This window comes from Castor canadensis, chromosome 3 (genome assembly GCF_047511655.1).
Source record: "Castor canadensis chromosome 3, mCasCan1.hap1v2, whole genome shotgun sequence".
Taxonomy (NCBI): Eukaryota; Metazoa; Chordata; class Mammalia; order Rodentia; family Castoridae; genus Castor; species Castor canadensis.
In genome coordinates, this window is record NC_133388.1 from 17,833,504 (window position 1) to 17,860,239 (window position 26,736).

The 26,736-nt window shown below is 37.6% G+C and overlaps 1 protein-coding gene across 2 annotated transcripts in view; it reads left to right on the forward strand.

Moving 5' to 3' along the window:
• The window catches only part of Rps6ka5 (ribosomal protein S6 kinase A5), a 187,997-nt gene that overhangs the window by 83,889 nt on the left and 77,372 nt on the right, over positions 1-26,736 (forward strand). The gene's annotated exons all lie outside the window — the stretch shown is intronic.

Below are 26,736 nucleotides of genomic sequence, written 5' to 3' on the forward strand. Positions count from 1 at the left end.
CTACCTCTCTGTGAACACACATTTTTCTTTCCTTGTTTGCAAAATGCCCTGATTGAAAATCATTTCAATATTTTCTAGTTGAGGACCTTCAATAAAACACTTAATCTCTCTAACCCTCTGCTCTCCCATTTATGTGGTATTGTTTGACTTAAATGGAATGATCTCTGCAAAGTGTTTAGTAGCACCCTTGGCAGATAGTGATCCATCAGTTTTGGCTGTATTAAAATAAAGCCTAGAAAAGTACAGGATGAAACTGGAACATCTTGTGGTAGAGAGAAGAAAGCGCAATAAATGGGGATGGAGGGAAAGCTTTTCCTCATGGAAGAATGCCAACTAACATAGGGAAGGAATGATGGAGTTATAGAATAATCAGTTGATGCTACAGTGAGTGGGTGAGAGTTTGATGAAGAGCAAGATATTTTTACATAGTCTCAATTTTCCCCAGAATTGCCAGTTGATTACACAGGAAAACATAATTAACTACAGTGGAGAAGCTGTCAAACACTAATGACATGACTAAAGTTAACACCAGTATTTGGAAAAGTAACATCTATGCTTTCTGACATGGTCTAAGGAGAATAACATCATTTTATTGGTACTTGTTCCAAGAATTTATAACCTGCATCTAGTCATGAGAAAACAGCATATAAAATCCAAATTGAGGGCTCGTCCACACAATTGTAGGCCTGTGCTCTTTGAAGATATCAAGAGCAAACAAGAAAGGAGAGTCCAAACAAAAGATATATGATTTCTAATGTATCGTGTAATCTTGAACTAGATCCTAGACTGGAAAAAAGTAGCTACAAAGAGCATTGTTAGGCAAATTAACAAAATTTATGTAAGGAGTATGGATAAGGTAATAGTATTTTTATTATACTTGTAGGTTCTGATGCTGGTTAACTGTGAGAGAATGTTTTAGGAGAAGCACACTAAGTATTTGAGAGTAGAGAATGTACAGTGGATGTCTCCAATGTATTCTTAGCTACTTCAGGAGAAATATACATATGGATAAAAACAGAGAGGAGGAATATGCTAAACAGAGCAAAAGGAAAACAATTGGTAAATTTTCGTACTGTATTTATGGGGATTCCTTGTATTGCTCTTGCAGTTTTTACAAGTTTAAAATTATATCAAGATAAGTTTTTTTTAAAGTCTACAGTTGTGCCATTGTGACCTCAGAGACCCTTCTTTAATAGTTCTTCATTTAAGAGTCACTGTATGATGTCACAGACTTCTCATCAGCATTCCTAAACTGAAGACAATGAACAGTTTCCTAGCCCTCTTCACATGTCCTTCTGCAGGCCTGTGGATCAAGATGATAGGGTATAATTTTCTAAAATGGTACTTTCTAAAAAAAGTTTCAGCTTTCTGCTGTTCTGACATTTTCCAAATCCATAATAGCATATTAAGAAAGATACATAGATTGTACCTATTGTCCTTTGTATTATTTCTCATAACCAAACTTTGAATGATATTTGGTCTATAGACAGTTTAAAGTTTTTAACATCTGGCAGGAACTGTGAAGATAGGTCTTTTGTATTGCCAAGTTCAGATCCATCTTTTTTAACAGGCAGGTAGATTAAAATAACAACTTCTGAAGAAAAATTAAGAAGATTTTTGCAAGGTCATAGATATTCCTGCAGACCAGGCTAAGTCCTTTTACCAAAACAAAACAGCACTGGTTCTACTACTACAAGATATAAATTGTCATCCTTAAGTCTATGCCATAAAAATCTGTCACTGAGAATTTTAGCTTGATACAGTCTAAAAAAAAAAAGATTTAAACTGTGTTTACTTTAGACATTAAAACAAAACAATTTAGCGTAGTTCCCATAGATTGTTAATCTATGAGTACTGTGACATTCTGATGAGCCTACCAAAATTTAAATGGAAAATTTAATTTAATTGACTAAATATGTAGAATTACTGACTCTTAAGTTTGAATATTTAAAGGACAGAGTAGTTGACCTTAAGGTAGTTTTTCTGACACTAATTAGCAAGGCCAGCTTTCTGATGAGGCTGCTCCTAGGAAGCAACACTAAAGCTACATTAGAAGTAGGGAAAGTTGACATTAGCAGAGCATATAAAGTCACTGTCTTAGGAGTCAGACCATGTAGCTTCATCCTACTTATCCCCTCACCTAATTCTGGATGATTTATTTAGCCTCTCCAAATGTCACTTTCTCCGGTGACTTACTGTATTTTTTCTAAGGATTATGCTTTTATTTTGATAGTACCCACTTTACAATGTTGTTTATGAGGCTCAGATTTACCATACCTAAATAGAACAGGCACAAAATAAGTACCCAGTATGTATAGCTATTATTATTCTTTCTTTAGTCTCAAAAGAAGTGGGCTACATTAAGATTCAGATTTTATAGGAGAGAAGCTGAAACCCTTGCTTACAAGGTCACTGGACTCTTCCCTGTCAGGAGTGCTTTCCAGCTGTCCCTGACTGTGTGTTAGTGAGATGCTGCTTCTGTACAGACATCAGTAGCCAGGAGTACACTGCCAATACCACTTAGTCCATTTTTGTTGTATAATTACAGAGGCAAAAAGCAGAAGGAATATCAATAAAAACAGCAATCTCATGCTATTCTTGACAGTTTTCCTATAGCAAAGTGACTAAAAAGAGAATTGACTTTAAAAGAAATCTAAAAGAAGTACTCTGGTTTGCAGCTTCTGGCAGAAATTGCTAGAGACTTGAAAAGAAATTTCCAGAAATCTAATGGATCTGTAATTTTGTCAGAAAAAATCACTGAGGATAGCTGAATTGGCATGGACCAAGATCCCACCAGGCAAATTGGACCTAAGATAATTTTAGCAGTAAGCAGTTTTCATTCAGGTGCTTTCATTCAGCCTGAGCCTTTTAATGTTTCTTTAATATGAAAAAATGTAATTTATGCCCAGGTTGAAAGGGGTGGGAGTCTAAATGGTGTGGGAGGGTAGCTTTCCTAAGCTGTCAGAAGACTCTCTTATGTCAGTGAGGATCCAGCTGCTTCTGGCATTCACCATTTTGAAGCCACTGGTGTACCTCTGGCCCAGAGGCTATCTGCAAATCCTAATTTTGATGCTCTGTTTTTGGGAGAATCAAAATTTCAAAATTCAACTTAAATTTAATAATATCACAGATTTTCCACATTTTGTTTTATTGCTTCACTGGCTGACAACATTGTTTTTAGTGTTCAGGACAAGTCCCAATCTTACCCAACAGAGCCACTTGATCTCCTGATAAACAGTGTAAAGACAGTGAGCCACAGTTTCAGCACATCCTCTGGAGGCAGAGAGCTTGTTGAAAAGGACAGTCCCATGTTCCATGTCTCTCTTAAGCTCAGAGTCCCGCAGTCCAGTTCTAGCTACAGTTAAGCTCTAGGATAGCTGTACCAAGCAGGGTGAGGTCAAGGAGAAGTGACCTGAAGGCCCAGGGAAGCATGGACCTGGGTGTGAGTACCTGAGCTGTCATTGCCTCTGTGCTGCAGGCACTCAGGGTTCTCATGTGTTGTCAGTCAGCACTTACTGGCTTGTTTGTGAGGAAACTCCATAGGAACTCAGATTGATAATGCTGTCTTTAGGGTGCTGTTTAAACTATGTCTGGTTCACAATTCCTTGGAGAGTCTTAATTTTGTGATTTTTTTTTAAAGAAAATTTTATTTTGTTACATTTTTTATTTGCTGCTGGAGATGAAACCCAACCACCACTGAGGGTCGCTCTCAGCCCATCCTTGGAGAATCTTATAGCTGTGGACCCTTTCTTCTCAGAAGAATGCACATATGCTTAAACACACGCAGAGCATTTCCAGATAAGATCAGGAATATTGCAGTTCAAGGCCAGCCTAGCAAAAACTTTGCGAGACCTCATCTCAAACAGTAGCTGGGCACGGTGGCATGTGCCTTTCATCCCAGTTACGTGGGAGGCTGAGATTGCGATTCCAGGCCAGACAGGGCAAAAAAGGTTTGTGAGACCCCCCTCTAAGTAGAAAAAAGCTGGATGTGATGGTATGTGCCTGTCATCCTAACGATGGTGGCAGGAAGTGTAAAATAGGAGGATCTCAGTCCAGGTTCACCTGAGCAAAAAGCAAGACCCTAACTCCAAAATAGCCAGAGCAAAAAGGGCTGAAGGTGTGGCTCAAGTAGTGAGCACCTGCCTTGTAAGCCAAAGCCCTGAGTTCATTTCTACATTATTTCAAGAAATTTACATGAAACACCTTCAGGACAGTTCATGGAACCCCCACTTAAGGCTTGGAAGCCAGCCACAAGAAATCTATCACCTGGCCAATGCTGGGTGTGGTGGCTCATCTGTAATCCCAGCTACTTGGGAGGCAGAGATGGGGGGATCATGGTTTGAGATCAGCCAGGACAAAAAGTTGGCATAACACCATCTCAACAAACAAGCCTGGTAGGGTTGTTCACATCTGTAATTCCAGCTCTGTGGGGGGATCAAAGCCAGAGGCCTGTTGGCCTTGGGTAAAAATATAAGAGTCTGCCTGCCTACCAAATACAAAATTCTGAGTTCATACTCCAGTACCAACAAAACAAAACAAAACAAATTACCCCTTCCTGAAAGGGCTCCTGTAGGGCTCTCTTAAAATTTTAAACCGTGTAATTCAAGGTGACAACCATTGTTGAACTTTTTACCATTTGTCAGTCACTTTGGATTCCTCAAATCCAGCAGTGAACTCTGATCACCCCTTCCAAAGTTGTTCACCTCTCATGCCCCCATCCCCGCCCCCTGCAAGCTCCAGCTCAAGTACAGCTGGGTGCTCACCTTGCAAACTTTCTCCAGCCACCATCGCCTCTTTCTTGAGCAGGAAGATTAGTTCTGGCTGATCAGTTCCACCCTTTCTGTTCCTCTTCCTTTCTCATTGAGAGTAAGTGATGAAATCATCTATAATGTAGCTCCGAGGAACTCTGCTCACATTGACCACAATATGTTGTACAGATCTGGTATATACAACAGACCCTGTCCAACCTGCCCCACTGCTCTGTCTCAGTTCCCTCTGTGACTTGACTCTTCTACTACCTTCTTTCATTCACTCTAATAACCATACTGGCCTCTGATCGTCTAATATACCAGGCGTACTTCTGCCTCAGGACCTTTGCACTGGTTATTCTGCCAGGAACAGTCTTCCTCCAAATACCTACTTAGCTCATGTGTTTGCTTAAGGTATTTGCTCAAATCAACTTGGTGAGGCCTATTCTGAACCACATCTCCTTATCCCCTTCTGTCTCTACTGTTTTTCCATACTAATCATGACCTTCCAACATACTATGTTTCTTCCTTCACACTGTATTGCAAACTTTACTAGGATGGAGATTTTTGTTGGCTTTATTCAATGCTGTACATGCGTTGAAGAGTGAGTACTATATAATAAAACCTCAGATAGTTGTTGAATAATATGAACAAATCCTGGGAAGATGTATTATTCTTAAATATGGATTTAGATTCAGAGAGATTAAGCACCTGCCCAAAGTCATAATTGACAAAGGGTATAATTAGGAATTTTGGACTTTCTGACACCAAAGACCTGTGTTCTTAGCTACTGCATTTGTCTCCCTCTCTAAAGGGTATGCAAAATACAAGGTCAAAATGTAGCTCAGAAATGGCAGCCTTACAGGGCAGAGGGATCAAAAGCTGGAGTTTGGGGCTAACAAAGTGGCTACAGGTTGTGGGAGGTGGGGATCCTGGAAAGAAGGGAATCAATGAGTGTGTGGCTCAGGCAAAATAAATACTTGGAAGACTGAAAGTGTAATATAGCTCTCAGCAGCTCCTCAACCCAGGGGACACAGAATTTGGAGTTAAATTCTTGCCACGGTACATGGCAAGATCTTCATCAAAATTCTCTAAGGACCATGCCTTAGCAGTAAGAACCATATCTCCAGAATCAAAACAAATGATGGTAGTGAGACAGCTGGGGACCACACCAAAGAGGGTAGAACAAGCAAATGCTAGACAGGACATCTTTCACAGAAAAGCCAAATAAAGACATAAGTGGGGACAGGGGCTCACACACAAAGCAAGTTCAAAATACAACTGCTACAAACACGTCATACTAACACAGAATGCAAATAAGGGTCATCAACTTCTAAAAACCTGCTTCACCCTTGTAGTCAGAGTTGACCAATGAACTTGCTTATAACTGAGCTCAGACATTGAACAGGCAGGATCAGACACTCTACAAGTTTGAATTCCCTGTTTGCATGAAGGATGTGGATAGGAACATTTGACAGGAACTTGTCCTATATTAGCTACCCTTTTTCCTTTGGTTAGGGAACTGTGGGCATAACTTACCCTTGTTCAGAGCTGTGTCACTGGTTTTGCTTAAGCAGATGTCCCAATAGAGGCTTTGTCTGTATTCCTCTGGGTCTGGTCTCATTTCTACTGTTCTTGGACCCAAAAACCCAACTCCAGTAACACTGGTACAGTTTAACTAGTTGATTAAAATAGGAAACCATGAATTCCTTCATATATAAATAAATAAATTGAATGTTTGATGAGGGCTTGGAAAGTTACATAGTTTCAAACTGCCTCTCCACAATTACTTATAAATACGAAATATGTGTTCTCTACTTTCTGTTAAGAAGCCAGAGAGGTACCATCATAATCAAATGATCATTTTTAGTAGGATGAATTGAAATTATGTATCACTTAAGAGAATACCACAAGAAAAGCACAGTGTGACTTCCATAATTTCCCCCCAAAGATGCACATCTGACTGTGATGGCGGTGGTATTGTTAACAGCAAAAGGTGTTTTCAGAAGATCTTGATCCTTGGCATGGGAGAGTCCAAGCAGAACACATGGGAGTAATTGGGGTTTATTAAAAGTTAGGGAAGGGAAATACAGATGGAAGCCAGGAAGCAGAAAGAGTGTGATTCTATTCTCCAGGTGTTTAAAACCTACACTTACCTATGGGCAGGGCAGAATCAGGTGATTCCCATCCAATAATCAATGACTGGGGAGAGGCATGGGAGGCCCCTGGGCCAGGTGAGGGTGGTCTGGGCTGTCCCTGATCCAGGCATAGGCAATCTACACACACGTAATATTAAGTCATACATTTTCTATGAGTCTCTAACTCTAGCCTGCCTCAGTGTGTGGGACAAACTGAAATTGTGGGATAATCTACAAAATAATAAGCCTGTAAACTTCAGGATTATGGAAATCCTGGTAAGCTGAGTATTTGGAGGATTTGTTACAAATTAGAGAAAATAGGTATGTCAAGTATGGTTGACATTTGATTCTGAATTGGATCTGTTTGCTTATAAAAGATATTTAGGGAGCAACTTGGATGACTTGAATTTAGGCCTGAGGATTAGATGGTAATGACATATTCGTGTTAATTTTCTGATTTTTATAATGATTATGTTGTATGAAATACAAATGGAAGTATACATCCATGGGTCATCAAGTTGGAGACTTAAATGTCTCATTTAAAGAGTTCTATGTGCTATACTTACAACTTTCCCAAAACAAACACCAAAGAGTGCAATTGTAGTTCTATATGCTAGCATGGAACTCTAAAGTGATATTTCAAAATACCATTTACGGTATATTTTTTGAAATAAAATACTTGGTAATATAATTTTACTCTGTAGATTAGAATACATTTTTAGAGAAATTTAAGAAATCTTACTTATTACAAAACTGTAATGCATTCATGGTTGGAAAACTCAGTATTATTAACTTTAAGTTCTCACCAAAATGAACTATAGATATCAGATTGTTCAAATCAAAACCAAGCAGTCTTTTTTTGTGGCAATGGACAAACTGACTCTTTAATTCCTATATAAACACAAAAGAAACTAGGACAGCCCCTTCCATTTCTTTATAAAGAGGGAATGGGTAATACTTAGCTGTCAGAGAGACTGGATGCTCCTTTCCTTCACCCCACATCCCCACCTCATTCCTAGCCCCACCTCATTCCGCTCTCTCCTGGCTTGGTAAGCTGAGTATTTGGAGTTCTGATCCTTCTAGCTCTACTTTGCTTGTAAGGGGCTGGAGAGGCAGGGGTGGTTCATTTGTTAGAAGCTGAGAAGACCAGCGATGTGCCACTTTTACTCAGCACCCTGTTAATAAAGCTAGAATGTCACTCCAAAAGAAGTGGGCCACTGTCCTCATTCTCAGCTTCAGAGCAGTGCTCCAGGATTTTTTTCCCAGGGTGAGAGGCAGTTCATAAAAAGAGAGAGATCTCAAGCGCTTAACAAAATAACTGACCATATTTGAATTGGTGTGTGTGTGGCAGTGGAGATTTTGGTGGTAAGCAATTAAGAGGAGGCTGATAGCTCCATTAGAGCAACAAATGAAATTGTGGATGTGGACGACTGAGACAAGTCCTCGTGGGTCAGAGGAGACCTTAAACACTGCCTCAGACTACTCCTATAAAAGGGCCTAAATTTATTGGATCAGACCATGGAATAATTTATGCCCCAGAGTGTTATTGGAAACAATAGAGCTATCAGCCAGCAATTAATGGAGCCTAGCAACTGGTTATAACACCAGCAGTGGTAAGACAGCCTAACCAATCTGGAAAAGAAAGTGAAAAAACCCTGCTGGAACCATTGTGCAAATGTTTTCTCTGAGGAAAAACATTGGAGGCTTCACACTACAGATAAAATCCAGACTACAAAAATAGCCAAGCCAAGTTATTAAATAAAGAAAAAGACAAGGTGGGGAGTTCAACTGAGATCATAATTTGAACCAAGAGAATCAAATCATAACTAGAAAGACTAATATAACAAACTATGAATATGTGCTTGTTCTCCTCAGCTTCTTTGAAAGACAAAATTATTTAATAATTATAATAGTGTATCATTAGGTATGCAACATAGAGTTGTCCTGCAGTATTCATGGGAAGTTGATTCCAGGACCTGCCCCCCACCAGCAGACCAGGACCCGCAAATGCTTAAGTTTCTTACATAAAATGGAGCATGGTGTTATGTATAACCTGTGCACATTCTCCTTTATATGTTAAGTCATCTCTAGATTACTTATAATAGCTAACACAATGTAAGATGCTATGTAATAATTGTTACACTGTGTTTAGGGAATAATGACGAGGAAAAAAGTCTCTACAAATTTACTACAGATACATTTTCCCCAAATATTTTCAATCTGTAGTTGTTTGAATCCACAAATGTGAAACCCATAGAGATAGAGTGCCAACCGTGAATAGCTGTAACTAATGATAAAGGAATAAAAGAAGAATAGAGAAACACAAAAATATGAGATGTATAGAAAACAAAAAAGTAAAATAAATCTAGCTATAATTAATGTGAAAGGCTAAATGGTCCAGCCAAAAGGCGAGATTGTCAGACTAAGGAGGGAAATAGATCCAACTATCTGCTGTTTACAGGAAATATACTGTAGATTCAAATGTAATTAAATGGAAAAGGATGAAAAAAGATAAATCACTCAAACAGCAACCACCAGAAAGCTTGTGTGTTTATACTAATATCAGACAAATGAGACATAAAATAAAAAGTATTACTACACATTAAATGGGAAATTTCATAATGATTAGAAAGGCCAACCCATCAGGAAGATTGTAAACATATATGCACCTAGCAACATAGAACCAAAAACTAACAGAAATGGAGGGAGAAATAGACAATTCAGCAGTAATATCTCACTTCAGTAATGTGTTAACACAACTAGGAAAAGTACCAACAAGGAAATTGAAGACTTAGTCAACACTGTAAACCATCTAGATATAATGGATACCTATAGAACTTTCTAAACAACAACAGCATACAAATTTTTCTTAAGTGTACATGGAACATTCTCTAGGATAGATCACATTCCAGACCATAAAACTTCAACAAATTCAAGAAGATTAAATCATAAAATGTGTTCTTTGGTCACAAGGTAAAGAGATTAGAAATTAATAACAAAAACAAATTTAGGATGTTCACAACTATGTGCAAATTAAACAACATACCCACTCTGCCCCCTCCCTCTCCCCCCCCTCAATACCCAGCAGAAACTGTTTTGCCCTTATTTCTAATTTTGTTGTAGAGAGAGTACAAGCAATAATAGGGAGGAACAAGGGTTTTTGCTGGTTGGGATAAGGATAGCTATACAGGGCATTGACTCACATTGATTTCCTGTGCGTGGGTGTTACCTTCTAGGTTAATTCTTTTTGATCTCACCTTTTCTCTAGTTCCTGGACCCCTTTTCCTATTGGCCTCAGTTGCTTTTAAGGTATCTGCTTTAGTTTCTTTGTGTTAAGGGCAACAAATGCTAGCTAGTTTTTTAGGTGTCTTACCTATCCTCACCCCTCCCTTGTGTGCTCTCGCTTTTATCATGTGCTCAAAGTCCAATCCCATTGTTAAACAACATACTTCTAAATAAAAAATACATTGAAGAAGAAAATGGAAATCAAAAAGTACTTTGGGGAGAGAAGATAAAGACCCTACCTAATCAAACTTTTAGGATGATGCTAAAGTAATGCTTAGTAGGAAATATGAGCTAAAATTGCCTAAATTTTTAAAAAGGAAGAAAGATCCTAAACCAACAACTCAATTTTCCACCTGAAGACATTGCAAAAAGAGAGCACACTAAACTCAAACCAAGGGAAAATAATAAAGATTCAAATACAAATAACCAGATACAGAATATGAAAACAATAGACAGATCAGAGAAACCAAAAAGTTGTTCTTTGAGAAGAGCAACAGATTGTTAAACCTTTAGCTATACTGACCAAGAAAAATGAAGACTCAAATTAGTAAAATCTGGAATGTAAGGTTCACAAATGAATACCATGAACAACTGTGCAACAACAGACACTTAGGAATTTGTTATGTTATTTCATGTTAGGTAGCCCACATAAAGGAATTCCTACACAGGTGTAGTGTTGAACACATAGTAATCCCAGCACTCAGTAGGTTGAATGAGGCAGAAGGATCATGAGTTCAAGACCACCCTAGATTATTTTGAGAGTTTAAGGCTGGAGAGAGGAAAAGAGAGAAGATGCAGAGGGAGGGAGGAGATGAGGGAGAGAAAGAGATTAATCCCTAGAATAACATAGGCTACTAGAACTGACTCAAGAAGAAGTATAATTTTTGAATAGATCTATAATACATAAAGAGATTAAACTACTACTGTTGTTACCACCACCATTGATAATAAACTGCTCTTGAAGAAAAGCCAATGACCAAGTGCCTTCACTGGTGGATGTTACCAAACATTTAAACAAGAATTAATACCAGTTCTTCACAAACTCATCCAAAGAATGGAGGAGGAAATACTTCCCAACTTATCCTATGAGGCCAGACAAAAACACCACAAGAAAACTACAGACCAATGTCTCTTATGAATGTAAATGCAAAATTCCTCAACACAATTCTACCAAACTGAGTCCAGAAGCAAAGAAGATGGGTTAAATACCATGGCCATATGGAATTTATCCCAGAAATACAAGCTTATTTTAAGAACCAAAAATTGATCAATTTTGTATATACCATTATCAGTAGACTAAAGACCGTATGATCTCTCAATAGACATAGAAAAAGTATTTGACTTCAAGACTTTTTTTTTATTCATATGTGCATTCAAGGCTTGGGTCATTTCTCCCCCCTGCCCCCACTCCCTCCCTTACAACCCACTCCGTCCCCTCCCTCTCCCCCCACCCCCTCAATACCCAGCAGAAACTATTTTGCCCTTATTTCTAATTTTGTTGAAGAGAGAGTATAAGCAATAATAGGAAGGAACAAGAGTTTTTGCTGGTTGAGATAAGGATAGCTATACAGGGAGTTGACTCACATTAATTTCCTGTGCGTGGGTGTTACCTTGTAGGTTAATTCTTTTTGATCTCACCTTTTCTCTAGTTCCTGGTCCCCTTCTCCTATTGGCCTCAGTTGCTTTTAAGGTATCTGCTTTAGTTTCTCTGCATTGAGGGCAACAACTGCTAGCTAATTTTTTAGGTGTCTTACCTATCCTCACCCCTCCCTTGTGTGCTCTCGCTTTTATCATGTGCTCATAGTCCAATCCCCTTGTTGTGTTTGCCCTTGATCTAATGTCCACATATGAGGGAGAACATACGATTTTTGGTCTTTGGGGCCAGGCTAACCTCACTCAGAATGATGTTCTCCAATTCCATCCATTTATCAGCGAATGATAACATTTCGTTCTTCTTCATGGCTGCATAAAATTCCATTGTGTATAGATACCACATTTTCTTGATCCATTCGTCAGTGGTGGGGCATCTTGGCTGTTTCCATAACTTGGCTATTGTGAATAGTGCCGCAATAAACATGGGTGTGCAGGTGCCTCTGGTGTAACCTGTGTCACAGTCTTTTGGGTATATCCCCAAGAGTGGTATTGCTGGATCAAATGGTAGATCAATGTCTAGCTTTTTAAGTAGCCTCCAAATTTTTTTCCAGGGTGGTTGTACTAGTCTACATTCCCACCAACAGTGTATGAGGGTTCCTTTTTCCCCACATCCTCACCAACACCTGTTGGTGGTGGTGTTGCTAATGATGGCTATCCTAACAGGAGGTGGAATCTTAGTGTGGTTTTAATTTGCATTTCCTTTATTGCTAGAGATGGTGAGCATTCTTTCATGTGTTTTTTGGCCATTTGAATTTCTTCTTTTGAGAAAGTTCTGTTTAGTTCACTTGCCCATTTCTTTATTGGTTCATTAGTTTTGGAAGAATTTAGTTTTTTAAGTTCCCTGTATATTCTGGTTATCAGTCTTTTGTCTGATGTATAGCTGGCAAATATTTTCTCCCACTCTGTGAGTGTTCTCTTCAGTTTAGAGACCATTTCTTTTGATGAACAGAAGCTTTTTAGCTTTATGAGGTCCCATTTATCTATGCTATCTCTTAGTTGCTGTGCTGCTGGGGTTAAAGTTCTTACCTATACCTACTAACTCTAGAGTATTTCCTACTCTTCCTGTATCAACTTTAGAGTTTGTGGTCTGATATTAAGATCCTTGATCCATTTTGAGTTAATCTTGGTATAGGGTGATATACATGGATCTAGTTTCAGTTTTTTGCAGACTGCTAACCAGTTTTCTCAGCAGTTTTTGTTGAAGAGGCTGCTATTTCTCCATCGTATATTTTTAGCTCCTTTGTCAAAGGCAAGTTGGTTATAGTTTTGTGGCTTCATATCTGGGTCCTCTGTTCTGTTCCACTGGTTTTCATGTCTGTTTTTGTGCCAGTACCATGCTGTTTTTATTGTTATTGCTTTGTAATATAGTTTGAAGTCAGGTATTGTGATACCTCCTGCATTGTTCTTTTGACTGAGTATTGCCTTGGCTATTCGTGGCTTCCTGTGTTTCCATATAAATTTAACAGTAGATTTTTCAATCTCTTTAATGAATGTCATTGGAATTTTGATGGGAATTGCATTAAACATGTAGATTACTTTGGGGAGTATCGACATTTTTACTATGTTGATTCTACCAATCCATGAGCATGGGAGATCTCTCCACTTTTATAGTCTTCCTCAATCTCTTTCTTCAGAAGTGTGTAGTTTTCTTTGTAGACGTCTTTCACATCTTTTGTTAGGTTTACACCTAGGTATTTGATTTTTTTTTGAGGCTATTGTACATGGAATTGTTTTCATACATTCTTTTTCAGTTTGCTCATTGTTAGTGTATAGAAATGCTAATGATTTTTCTATGTTGAGTTTATATCCTGCTTCCTTCCCATAGTTATTGATGATGTCTAGAAGCTTCTGAGTAGAGTTTTTTGGGTCTTTAAGGTATAGGATCATGTCATCTGCAAATAGGGATATTTTGACAGTTTCTTTACCTATTTGTATTCCTTTTATTCCTTCTTCTTGCCTAATTGCTCTGGCTAGGAATTCCAGTACTATGTTGAATAGGAGTGGAGATAGTGGGCATCCTTGTCTGGTTCCTGATTTTAGAGGGAATGGTTTCAGTTTTTCTCCGTGAAGTATAATGCTGGCTGTAGGTTTGTCATATATAGCTTTTATAATGTTGAGGTACTTTCCTTCTATTCCTACTTTCCTTAGAGCTTTTATCATGAAATGGTGTTGGATCTTATCAAAGGCTTTTTCTGCATCTATTGAGATGATCAAGTGTTTTTGTCTTTGCTTCTGTTAATGTGGTTTATTATGTTTATTGATTTTCGTATGTTGAGCCACCCCTGCATCCCTGGGATGAAGCCTACCTGGTCATGGTGAATAATCTTTTTGATGTGTTGTTGAATTCGGTTTGCCATTATTTTGTTGAGGATTTTTGCATCAATGTTCATTAAGGAGATTGGCCTACAGTTCTCCTTTTTGGAGGTGTCTTTGCCTGGTTTTGGGATAAGTGTAATACTGGCTTCATAAAATGTGTTAGGCAGTTTTCCTTCCCTTTCTATTTCGTGGAACAGTTTAAGGAGGGTTGGTATCAGTTCTTCTTTAAAGGTCTGATAGAATTCATCAGAGAATCCATCAGGTCTGGAGTTTTCTTTTTGGGGAGACTCTTGATTGCTGCTTCAATTTCATTTTGTCTTATAGATCTATTCAGGTGATTAATTTCCTCTTGGTTCAGTTTTGGATGGTCATATGTATCTAGAAATTTGTCCATTTCTTTAAGATTTTCAAATTTATTTGAATATAGGTTCTCAAAGTAGTCTCTGATGATTTCCTGGACTTCCATGGTGTTTGTTGTTATCTCCCCTTTAGCATTCCTGATTCTACTAATTTGGGTTTTTTTCTCTCCTCATTTTAGTCAGGTTTGCCAGGGGTCTATCGATCTTGTTTATTTTTTCAAAGAACCAACTTTTTGTTTCATTAATTCTTTGTATGGTTTTTTTGGTTTCTATTTCGTTGATTTCAGTTCTTACTTTTATTATTTCTCTCCTTCTATTTGTTTTGGGATTTGCTTGTTCTTGTTTTTCTAGGAGTTTGAGATGTATCATTAGGTCATTGATTTGGGATCTTTCAGTCTTTTTAATATATGCACTCATGGCTATAAACTTTCCTCTCAGGACTGCCTTAGCTGTGTCCCATAGGTTCCAGTAGGTTGTGTTTTCATTTTCATTGACTTCCAGGAACTTTTTAATTTCTTCTTTTATTTCATCGATGATCCATTCTTCATTAAGTAATGAGTTATTTAGTTTCCAGCTGTTTGCATGTTTCTTGTCTTTAGTTTTGTTGTTGAGTTCTACTTTTACTGCATTGTGATCAGACAGTATGCATGGTATAATTTCTATTTTCTTATATTTGCTGAGACTTGCTTTGTGCCCTAGGATATGATCTATTTTGGAGAACATTCCATGGGCTGCTGAGAAGAATGTATATTGTGTAGAAGTTGGATGAAATGTTCTGTAGACATCAACTAGGTCCATTTGATCTATTGCATATTTTAGATCTTGGATTTCTTTATTGATTATTTGTTTGGATGACCTATCTATTGATGCTAATGGGGTGTTAAAGTCTCCCACAACCACTGTGTTGGCGTTTATATATGCTTTTAGGTCTTTCAGGGTATGTTTGATGAAATTGGGTGCGTTGACATTGGGTGCATACAGGTTGATAATTATTATTTCATTTGGTCTATTTCCCCTTTTATTAGTATGGAATGTCCTTCTTTATCTCATTTGATCAATGTAGGTTTGAAGTCTACTTTGTCAGAGATAAGTATTGCTACTCCTGCCTGTTTTCGGGGGCCATTGGCTTGGTAAATGTTCTTCCAGCCTTTCATCCTTAGCCTATGCTTATTTCTGTCAGTGAGATGGGTCTCCTGTAAGCAACAAATTGTTGGATCTTCCTTTTTAATCCATTTCGTCAAGCGGTGCCTTTTGATGGGTGAATTAAGTCCGTTAACATTAAGCGTTAGTACTGATAGGTATGTGGTGATTCCTGTCATTTAGTTGTCTTAGATGTTTGAAGGTTTGATTGTGTGTACCTAAGTTGAGGTTACTCTCTACTCTCTTGCTTTTTCTTTTCCTATGGTTTGGTGCTGCCTGTCTTTTCATGGTTAAGTTGGGTTTCACTTTCTGTGTGCAGAATCCCTTGAAGAATCCTTTGTAGTGGTGACTTTGTGGTCACATATTGTTTTAGTTTCTGCTTATCATGGAAGACTTTTATTGCTCCTTCTATTTTGAATAGTTTTGCTGGGTAGAGTATCCTGGGGTTGAAGTTATTTTCATTCAGTGCCCAGAAGATCTCACCCCACGCTCTTCTTGCTTTTAATGTTTCTGTTGAGAAGTCTGCTGTGATTTTGATGGGTTTACCTTTGTATGTTACTTGTTTTTTCTCTCTTACAGCCTTCAATATTCTTTCCTTAGTTTCTGAACTTGTTCTTTCAATGATGATATGTCGTGGGGTAGTTCTATTTTGATCTGGTCTGTTTGGTGTCCTGGAGGCCTCTTGCATCTGTATGGGAATATCTTTCTCTAGATTTGGGAAATTTTCCGTTATTATTTTGTTAAATATATTACGCATACCCTTCGCTTGCACCTCTTCTCCTTCTTTGATGCCCATGATTCTCAAGTTTGGTCTTTTGATGGAGTTGGTGAGTTCTTGCATTTTCTTTTCACAGGTCTTGAGTTGTTTAATTAATAGTTCTTCGGTTTTTCCTTTAATTACCATTTCATCTTCAAGTTCTGAGATTCTGTCTTCTGTTTGTTCTAGTCTGCTGGATTGGCCTTCCATTTTGTTTTGCAGTTCTGTTTCGTTCTTTTTTCTGAGGTTTTCCATATCCTGGCTGGTTTCCTCTTTAATGTTGTCTGTTTTTGTCCTGAGTTCATTTATCTGTTTATTCATCGTGTTCTCTGTTTCACTTTGGTGTTTATACAGTGCTTCTATGGTTTCCTTTATTTCTTCTTTTGCTTTTTCAAGTTCTCTATTTTTGTTGTCTTGGAATTTCTTGAGTGTCTCCTGTACATTTTGGTTGACCCTATCCAGTATCATCTCTATAAAATTCTAAAGTACCTGTAGTATGTCTTCTTTTAAATTATTCTTGTGGGCTTCATTGGGTCCTTTGGCGTAGTTTATCTTCATTTTGTTGGAGTCTGGATCTGAGTTTCTGTTCTCTTCATTCCCCTCTGGTTCCTGTACTAATTTTTTGCTGTGGGGAAACTGGTTTCCCTGTTTTTTCTGTCTTCCCATCATTGTCTTTGGTGTTGTTACTGTCCCTGTACTCTGTGCAATTAAGTATTTTCTAGCTTGTAATAATAACCATGGTAATATTTAGAATGGAAGGGTGAGCTGAGATGGAAAGCAAGAAGTTAAAGAAATGGGAAAAACAAATACACAGACTGGAAGGAGAAAACAGAACAAGGTATCAGACAAGAAGGTTTCAAAGGTATAAACAGGGAGCTTTAGTGTACTAATCGACAGTAAGCTGAACAGACATTAGAAAGACAGAGAGAGGATTGAAAATCAAAAATAAAAAAAATAAAGAATAAAAATAAAAAATAAGTAAATGAAAGAAAAATCTATATATAAAAATATATTAAAATAAAATGAAAAAATAGAAAATTTAATAAAACCCAAAAAACCTCCAAGTTCAAATGCAATGAATTTTCAGTCTTAATAATTTAGGTGTCCATCTCAGTCTCCAATCCTGGAGATGGTGCCTCAAATGTTGCTCTGTAGTTGTCTCATCAAAGGGGATGCATAAAGTAGAACAAAACTACACACACATGCACAAAAAAAACCCCACCAAGTGTCCCAAGTTCAAATGCAATACAGTTTCAGTAAGTTTTTCAGCTTGCAGGTGTAATTCAGTTGTTCTCTCATCAAAGGTAGGGAGACAAAGAAAAAAAAAAAAGAGTCTGGAGACAGTTCTGAGAATGGTATCTGCAGCTGTGGCTTGCCTGCCCACTGCTGTCAGCCTGCTATTGCTGGAGGCGTTATTTATGCAGATCTCAGGGGTGAGCTTAGCACTCACCTGGCCCTGCAGGCTTTATTTGCTCAGATTTCTCCTGTGCATGAGCCTCTGCTACAAGCTTTCCCCTTTTCAAGCACACTGCGAAAAGTGACACTGCACTGGCATTGTCAGGCCTGCGTGTTTATATACAGTTCATGTGGGAGGTGGGTCTTCCCCCTCCTCCTGTGCAGTTTTCCTCCTACTGCCACTTTCACAAGCTTTCCTGCTCCTGCTTACTGGGTGGAGCTGCTGCTGCTGCCAGCCACCATGTTTGCTTACAGTACATGTGGGAAGTGGGTCTTCCCTCCTCTCCTGTGGAGTTTTCCTCCCTCCGCCACTCTCACAGGCTTTCCTGCTCCCGGTTGCTGGGCACGTGCCCCCGCTCCCGCCAGAGGCTCTCCAGCCAGGCCGCCTGTTTATTTACAGTCCCTTTACAGTCCCGGGAAGGGTTCCCTTCCCCCAGTCTTCCGTGCTCAGTGCGCCCCACCCTCTTTCTCTCGTGTCTTTATTGCTCTTATTGCTTATTACTCAGTTTCTCTTTTTTTCCCCAAGTGAAGGTTGGTCTGTCCAGGGGGCTATGCTGCTCTGGCCCAGGCTTGTCTGTGGGAGTACCGCGTACGAAGCTCACCTGGTCCGAGTCTTCCCAAGCCGTCTGGGCACCGGCGACTGGCAGCCCTGGGGCCCTCCTGGTTTCTCCATTTAATGTGAAGTGGAGATTCTCTGCGCTGGCTGGAGGTGTGGAGGGGGTCAAAGTTATGCCTCTTCTAGGTGATTATGCCTGCAAAGTGTGTCACCAGCGTCTCTCCAAGATTTCACTATAGGAGGCTCGCTTTCTTCTTCCTCCCTGTAGCCACCACCTTGGAATCCCTTCAAGATTTCTTTATGACTAAAAAAATCCCTCAACAAAAGAGGACTAGAAGTGAATTTCCTTAACCTGATAAAGGCATCTATGAAAAACCCACAATTAACATAATACTTAATGATGAAAGACCGCTAAGTCCATACACATTCCACTTAAAATCTGGAACAGGGATTCATGTTCATCATTTTATTCAACAGTGTAGGCGAGAAGAGGTCACAAAAGGCCTTCAGAATAGAAAAGGAAAAGAAAAGCCATTTTAAGATGACAATGATCTTATAAATGGGAAGTCCTAAATAGGAAAATACTAGGACTTCTAGTAAACAAACTAAACAAAGTTTCAGGATATAAGAGCAACATACAAAAATCAACTAAGTTTTTATACATTTGCAATGAACAATCCAAAAATGAAATTAGGAGAGCAGTTCCATTTGCTTTAGAATCAAAAGGAATAAAATATTTAGAAATAAATAAGTATAAAATTTAACAGAACAATTAAAAAATGACCTAAATAAATGAAAGACATCCAGTTTTTTTCATAGATTGAAAGGTTTAATATTGTTAGGATGACAGGCTCCTTAAATTTATTATTAGTTTTTTTTTTTGCGGTATTAGGAGTTGAACTCAGGGCCTACACCTTGAGCCACTCTTCCAGTTCTTTTTTGTGAAGGTTTTTTTTTTGAGATAGAGTCTTATGGAACTATTTGTCCAGGCTGTCTTTGAACCACAATCCTCCTGATCTCTGTCTCCTGAGTAGCTAGGATTACAGGCATGAGCAACTGGCATCTGGCTATTAATAGTTTTAATACAATCTTTCTCAAAAGTTCAGCTTGGATCTTTGTTGAAGTTAATAAGGTGATGGTTTAGAAGTCAAAGTGCCCAGAGCACTCATTGAACTGAGAGCAAACCCACTCCTCTCCATAACAAGGAAGAAATTTTTTCTTTTTCCTTTTCTTTGTATTTTTAAAAATTTGTTGTTACCTTTCTCCTTTTTCCAGTCTGTCCAAATTTCAATTTGCTTATCCCTCTCTTGTTCCACTTTCCTTTCTTTCCCCCAATTTTTCTCTTCTTTTCTCTCTTCCTTTCTTCTCTGTACCTTCCTCTCCTTTCCCTCCTTTTCCCCCACTATCCCTACCTCCTCCACACTAAGCACTCACTGAATAGTCTAGTATACCAACTTTACATATTACCACCATCCTTCCTATCCCTCTGCAATCCCTGACAATAGCACCCTCTCCCACAACAACTGAACTACACCTTTACACACATTTGGAACTTATTATCCCATAGTCCCGACACCTCATACCTCCTCTCTGCATACCTCCCTCCCTGTCCCCTCTTCTAGTACCATCATTTTAATTACTTAAATATCATTTTTTATGCAGGCAACTGTTACTTCCCCAATACCCACTGTTTATAGATAATATCACCAAGGGTTTTATATATTAAGTAAATAATTGGTTTGGCATTGAATCTGTGAATTTGTTATTGCTAAGTTATACCTCCATGTCAGTGAACAGAAATACTACAACAACCCAGCTAACATTTAAGCTAGTCAGAGCATAGAAACTAAGTCCAGGGAAAGATAATAGATGATTAAAACCCCCATCTAACTAGTCAATAACACATGAGCAAAGCATAAAATAGAAACATGGGGGAATAAAAGAAGGCAGGGACTAATTGCACAATAGAGGATTTGGTGAAAAGTGAAGGGGGTGACTCCTCAGTTGCTGACATCAGAAGAATGATGACAAGAATGTTCAATGAGCATAAAGAGGATATACAAAAGCAACTCAATAAATTCCAAGAGAACATAGATAAAAAGCTTAAAAAGACACAGAAACAACTAAATGAACTTAAAGAGGATTTCAACAAATTCTGAAACAAAATTAAGGAGAATATGAAAAAAAAAAGAGAGAAATGAAATAAAGAAGACAGTACAAAAGAGAAGCTTAACAAAGATATGGAAAGTCTCAAAAAAAAAAAAAATCAAACAAACCCTGGAAAAAAAAAGTTCCTGAAGTCAAATTAAAAAAAAAAAGTTGAAAGCCACTTAGCAGACTGGAACAAGTGGTAGACAGAATTTCAGGGCTCAAAGACCAAATAGATATTAAAGAAAAAAGCAAAATAATTCTTAGACAAAAAACTGAAGAGCTAAGAAAGGAATATGTAAGAACTCTGTGACTCCATCAAAAGACCAGACCTGCGAATCATGGGCATTGAAAAAGGAGAAGAGGTGCAAGCCAAAGGTATAGATAATATATTCAACATAATAATAGCAGGAATTTTCCAGATTTCAAGAAAGAGATGCCCATTCAGGTACAGGAAGCCTCCAGGACACCAAACAGACTTCTCCACAGCATATTATGGTTAAGACAATTAGCACAGAGAACAAAGAATGAATATTGAAGGCTGTAAGAGAGAAAAATCAAATAAGACATAAAGGTAAACCCATCAAAATAACAGCAGATTTCCCAATAGAAACCTTAAAAGCAAGAAGGACATGGAGTTAGGTATTTTGAGCACTGAAAGAAAACAATCTCAGTCCTGGGATACTCTACCCAGCAAAGCTATCATTCAAAATTGGAGGAATAAAAAACTTCCATGATAAACAGAAGCTAAAACAATACATGACTACTAAACCACCACTACAGAAGATTCTGAAAGGAATCCTACACACACAGAGGATGAAAACAAACATAACCAGGAAAGGATGGGGGATTATTAAATCTTAAGAGCAGACAAGTAATTAGAGAGTAGCATAGAATTAGTTGCCCAAACACAAACCCTTACACAATAAAAATAGCTACATGGCAGGAATCACTACATACCTCTCATTATTAACACTGAATGTTACTGGCCTCAACTCCCCTATCAAAACACATCAGTTGGCAAACTGGATTAAAAAGGAATACCTAACAATGTGTTGTTTATAAGAAACCCACCTTGCAGACAGAAACAAACATTGGCTAAGGGTGAAAATGTGGAAAAAATTTATCAAGCTGATGGCCCCTGAAAACAGGCAAGAGTAGCAATACTTATATAAAATAGACTTCAAACCTAAATTATTAAATGTAATACAGCATATTAACAGAAGCAAAGACAAAAACTATATAATCATCTCAATAGATCCTGAAAAAGCCTTTGACAAAATTCAGTATCCATTCGTGATAAAAGTTTTGATGAAACTAGGAATAGAAGGAATGTACCTCAACATAATAAAGGCTGTATATGACAAGTGTATAGCCAATATCATAATAAATGGGAAAAAATTGAAACCATCTCCTCTAAAGTCAGGAACAAGACAAGGGTGTCCACTCTCTCCATTCTTATTCAACATAGTCTTGGAATTCCTAGCAGTAAGATAGGAAGAAGAAATAAAGGGAATGAAAATAAGAAAGGAAGAGGCCAAATATCCCTATTTGCAAATGAAATCATATTATACCAAGACCTGAAAAACTCCTACCTATCAAAACACCTCCAGCAAAGTAGCAAGATACAAAATCAATTTACAAAAATCAGTAGCCTTTCTGTACATCCACAATGAACAAAGTTTATAGGGAAAGAATTCCATTTACAATATGCTCAAAAAAAAAAAAACCCTAGTAATAAACTTAACAAAAGATGTGAAAGACCTCTACAATGAAAACTATAAATTATTGAAGAAAGAAATTGTAGAATACTACAGAAGATGGAAAGATCTCCCATGCTCATAGATTGGCAGAATTAATATTGTGAAAAGTGACTATATTACCAAAAGCAATCTACATGTTCAATGGAATCGCCATCAAAATTCCAGTGACATTCATAACAAAAATTAAAAAATCAACCCAGAAGTTCATTTGGAAGCATAAAAGACCATGAATAGCCAAGGCAATACCAAGCAAAAAACAACGCCAGAGGTATCACAATACGTGACTTCAAACTATACTGCAGAGCCATAACAATAAAAACAGCATGGTACTGGCACAAAAAAAAACAGACATCAAGAGTAGTGGAACAGAATAGAAGACCCAGATATGAATCCACGCACCTATGCCCACCTGATTTTTGACAAAGGCACCAAAAACATGCGATGAAGAAAAGAGTCTCTTCAACATATATTGCTGGGAAAACTAGATATCTGCATGGAGGAAATTGAAAATAGATCCATGTCTGTCACCCTGTACAAGTATCAATTAAAAGTGGACCTTAATATAAGATTTGAAACTTTGATGCTAGTGCAGGAAAGAACAGGGAACACAATGGAATTAATAAGCATAGGCAGTGACTTCCTAAATAGAACTCAAATGGCTCAGCAACTAAGAAAAAGAGTTGACAAATGAAACTAAAAAGCTTCTACACAACAAAAGGAATGATCACCAAATTGAAGAGGCTTCCCACAGAATGGGAGAAAATCTTTGCCAGTTATACATCTGGCAAGGAATTAATATCCAGAATATACAGGGAGCTCAAAAAACTAAATTCCCCTCCAAAATCAATGACTCGATGGGGAAATGGGCAAATGAATTGAATGGTTTTTTTCAAAGGAAGAAGTCCAGATGGCCAAAAACATGTGAACATGCTCAACATTCCTAGCCAGAAAGGAAATGCAAATCAAAACCACACTGATTCCACCTCACTCCTATTAGAATGGCTATCATCAAGAACACAAATAACAACAAATGTTGGTGAGGATGTGGGGAAAAAGGAACCCTCATATGCTGTTGGTGGGAATGTAAATTAGCACAACCACTATGAAAAACTGTATGGAGGTTCCTCAAAAAACTAAAAATAGAACTGCCATATGATCCAGCAATACCACTCCTAAGGATGTACCTGAAGGAATGTGATGTTATAGTAAAGCCACATGTACAACCATGTTTATAGCCACATTATTCACAATAGCTAAGCTATGAAACAGCCAACATGCCCCACTACTGTTGAATAATGGATTAAGAAAATATATACAATGGAATTTTATTCAGCCATAAAAATAAAATGTTGTCATTTGCAGGTAAATAGTTGGAACTGGAGAAGATCATCTTAAGTTAGTCACGTTCAGAAAGTAAAAGTCCGTATGTTTTTTCTCACATGGAATTACAGACCTAATACAAATATAAGCAATATTATGAACAACAGGTCACTCTAAGGGGAGGTCACAAATGAGAGAGGGAGGGTAAAAGAAGAAAATTAAGAAGGTAAATATGGTTGATGTGCTTCCTATATAAGAATGAATATAGAATTTTTAAGTCTGTTGAAATCACCATAAGAAAGGGACAAAGGTAAAAAGGAGAAAAATGGAGGAGATGAACCAATTTGAGTTAGAATACATATATACATGGAAATGTCACAGGAAACCAAGGTATAGCTATCTTAAACAAACAAAAATGTTATTTTTTTTTCAAAAATGGAAAACAAGAAGGCAAAACAAGTCCTGTGTCGGGGTTTGTACCTGCGGGAGCGGGGAGGATGTGAGGAGAGGATGTAGGAGTGTGAATAAGTGCAAATATTGTGTACACTTATATGTGAATGGAAAAGTGATACCAGTTGAAACTATTCCAGAAATGGGGGAGAATGATGGAGGGGGTGAATTCAACTATGATGTATTTGATACATTGTAAGAACTTTTGTAAATGCCTCAATGTACCTCCAGTACAACAATAAAAAAAGGAAAAAAAATTAACATGGTGATTCTAAAATTCATACAGAGAACTGTGGGTCCTAAAATAACTAAAACAGTTTTGGAGGACTAGTGAAGTTAGAAGACTCACACTTCCTGATTTCACAATTTATTCCAAGTTATGCGTAGTGGTGTGCATCTGTAGTCCTAGCTGTTTGAAAGACAGTCAGGATGAAGGCTTGGGCCCAGAGTTCATGACCAGTCTGTGCAATATGGTGAGACCTTGTCTCAAAAACCCCAAATCCTCAAACAAATAAAAAAATGTATTGCAAGCTATAATGAGAAAACATGGCTCTGGTGTGACAGTAGTTGTAGGTCAGTAGAATAGAAAGTGCAGAAATTCTCACATTGCCAACTGGTTTTTCAGCAAGAGTGAAAATGAGGAAAGAACAGTGTTTTCAAATAATGGTGCTGGGACAGCTGAATAGCTAGATGCAAAAGTATGAAGTTGAGCCATACCTTACAACACAAACAGAAGTTAACTCAAAATGGATCAAAGACTAAGGTAAGAGCTAAAACTGTAAAGAACACATTGGGGTAAAATTTTTGTGATATTGGATTTGACAGTTGTTTCTTAGATATGACACCAGAAGCACAAGCAACTAAAGAGAAGTTAGGTAAATTGGAATTTTCGAAGAGTGGTAATGATGAAAATCATGTACAGGTGATTATGGTGATGGCCATACAACTTGTCAAAGCCACTGGCTTTTGTACTTCAAGTGTGTTAATTTCATGATATGTGAATTCTGTCTCAAAAATTAAAATCATAAAATGAACAACAAAAAGTACTTTAATAGGCACTTCACAACAGAAGATGTAGAAGTGTTCAATAAGTCATATAAAGATGCTAAGTATTGTTATTCAGGAAAGTGGCAAATTAAAACCATAATGAGATCTTCTATGTACCAGACAGAACTGTAAAGACTGAAGGTAGCAAATGGCATGCCTACTAGACTCTTCTGTCTCTGCCGTTGATTACCGCTGACCTCATGATCACACGCCCAGTACATTCTGTTCCTTGGCAGCGTTAGTATCTGCTTTACCACTGTTACAGCTTGGACCATTGCATAGAATTCACTGTTCACCTTGTAAAGTGCATAAGATACACCTTTAAAAAATACTGATTTTTTTATGAATGTCAAGTTCTTATCTTGTGCTGTCAGGTCAGTTTCTTCCAAAAGTAGGAAGTAGTTTGCTTGATGTTGTAGGTTTATCTCCTTAGATTTAATTCTCGGTCTCCTCAGTATAATGGGAAAAAAAGCACTCCTTGTGTTCTAAGCAACAATAATCCATAAGTAGTTATTACCACTTAGTAGGTAAAGAATTGAAGATCAGAGATAATATGCTCAGGCAGGACAGCAGTAGAGCCGTTGTCTAGTTCAGGTCCACCAATTACAAAGCCCTCATTCTTCTGACTGTCACATTGCCTCTGAGATAGGAGTACACTGAATTTTTTTTTTTACAGTGGATTATCCTTTGAGTTTCAGTGATTGTTTTCAGAGACCCTATTTAACATCCAACATAAAGAATTTTTACTCCATTAATTAAGACAGTAAGCACCTTTTGTGGGATTACTGTATGCAGTCACTTATGTTAGGTATATTGTGGTGAATATTTTGACCCTGATTCTTAAAAAGTCATTTTAATAGAGAAAACAAGTATGTAAATAAACATTTGCAGAACAGCAAGATAATTACACTGGTAGAGGTCTTTAATAAATATGATGATAACATATGAGGAAGTGATCAAGTCTGCTGAAGTGGCCATAGATGAGATGATTGAATGGAACTCTCAAGGGAGTGTAGGAGTTTGCCAGTTGATATATGGCTGTCTGCTTCTGTGCTGTAACTGATTATGGAAACCATTTATGCTTAAGCACCACTATTTGGTTTAAGTAAATAACTATTTAACAGTAGAAAAAATTCATTGTTAGTTTATAGGAATGCTGTGTTCCTTTACACCTTTTTAATAGTTAGCTTTGTGCTCAGATATAATTAAAATCCATTGGCAAAGTACTGAAGCTTTAGAAAAGAAATGCTTTTTCCAACATGTGCTTTGAAAAATACATTGCAAAACAACTAGCTATTAGAGTTCTCTGGTTCTATTGTCTCTGCCTTTGGGAATTTAAAGTTAAATGGGCAATACAAAATAAAAATTTGTGAGTTCATGAAGAATTTGCTTTTTTCTTATCAATTTGTAGTAAACTTGACAAGTGAATACTGGGATACTCACTTTTCAGATTTTTTAGGAGAAAAGCTTAAAGTAACATTTGTGATTTTCCTGGATGTAAATTATTTTCTCACACCAAATGTGTCTTAAGGTAATAGTGGTTAGTCTCTGGTGAAACTATAGTTTAAGATTTTTTTGCAAAAAAGTGTATTATCCTGTAT